Raw genomic sequence first — 1,209 nt, 5'->3', positions numbered from 1 at the left:
AGGACTCCGGGCTGAGTAGCAGGACTTGTCTACATTGCCTGGGGTCCTGCTCAGAGCAGGCTTTCCTCCCTATAGCCCAGTGAGGAGATAAGCACCCTGCTCTGCATTTGGAGTGTGTTGAAAAGGAGTGGTAGGGACTATGCTTCTCTATCTGATAAGAGCTGATGGAGTAAGGGAAGAAATGATGATGTGACCAGATTCTCACCACATGACACTTGGTACACATAATGAAACCCTTCACTGTCAAAGCATCTCCAGCTGCAAAGGGAACTCCATCTCCCTCCGGATCACACATCGCTACCCATGTGTCAGAGAATTTTCTTCTCACCCACAGTTCCTATTAACACAAGGTCATCCATTACAGTAGTAGATTAACGTGCCAGTCTGTGAAATGTCCCTAGGCAGTCCAAGTTCCTTTGGACTGTGTTCTGACAGAGTCAGGTGATTAAATAGCCATGGGCAAGGCATTCCGAGAGAATTATTTCTGAGGGAGTGATCGAGAACTGACTCTCATCTTTTTTTTTTCTGGAATTGTATTATTTTATTCCTGGGGAGACATAAAAAAATGTCAAGTTAACCCCAACTAGGGTACTAATGACAGATCACAGAAGTGATTCCACACAGTTCTAGGCATGTGTGTATGTGCATGTAGGTTAACTAGATCACAGAAGTGATTTCACAAAGTTCTAGGTGTGTGTGTGTGTGTGTGTGTGTGTGTGTGTGTGTGTGTGTGAGATATGTTAGCACAAGTGTGTATGCCATTGCACACATGTGGGCATCAGAGGACAAATTTTTCCTTCCTCCTTGTTTTGAGGTAGGGGCTTCCACTGACCTCCCATTTCACTGTAGGAATGTTGGGCTTACAGATATAGACCATTGCATCTGATTTTGTAAATGGGATTGGGGCTCAAACTCAGGATGATAGACTTTTTCAGCAAACATTTTTACTTATACTACACTTGATCTTAGCCAAAAGGCCGAGAAGCGATAACATTTTTACTTATAAATCATCTTTTCCACCCAGGACTCAAACTCTGGAAAATCAGCTTCATTTAGGTATATTTTCTGAGCAATCAAGTTACCAATGTTCAGTATAAAAGCCAATGAGGTCGGGGGAATTTTCACATAGCCAGATGACCATTGCCACAGACATAATATAGAAAGGCTTCCATCACTCAAGGCCCTCTTCTTGGACTCTGGGGCTATAAC

At 43.3% G+C, this 1,209-nt stretch overlaps 1 pseudogene; it reads right to left on the bottom strand.

Annotated features, from left to right (window-relative positions):
• Positions 1 to 894: 894 nt before the first annotated feature.
• LOC120100465 (U2 spliceosomal RNA) lies at positions 895 to 989 on the bottom strand (annotated as a pseudogene).
• Positions 990 to 1,209: the final 220 nt, after the last annotated feature.

Source organism: Rattus norvegicus, chromosome 1 (assembly GCF_036323735.1).
Source record: "Rattus norvegicus strain BN/NHsdMcwi chromosome 1, GRCr8, whole genome shotgun sequence".
In the NCBI taxonomy this organism is placed as follows: domain Eukaryota; kingdom Metazoa; phylum Chordata; class Mammalia; order Rodentia; family Muridae; genus Rattus; species Rattus norvegicus.
Note: the sequence above shows the minus strand (reverse complement) of the source record. Positions and strands in the feature narration are given on the sequence as shown.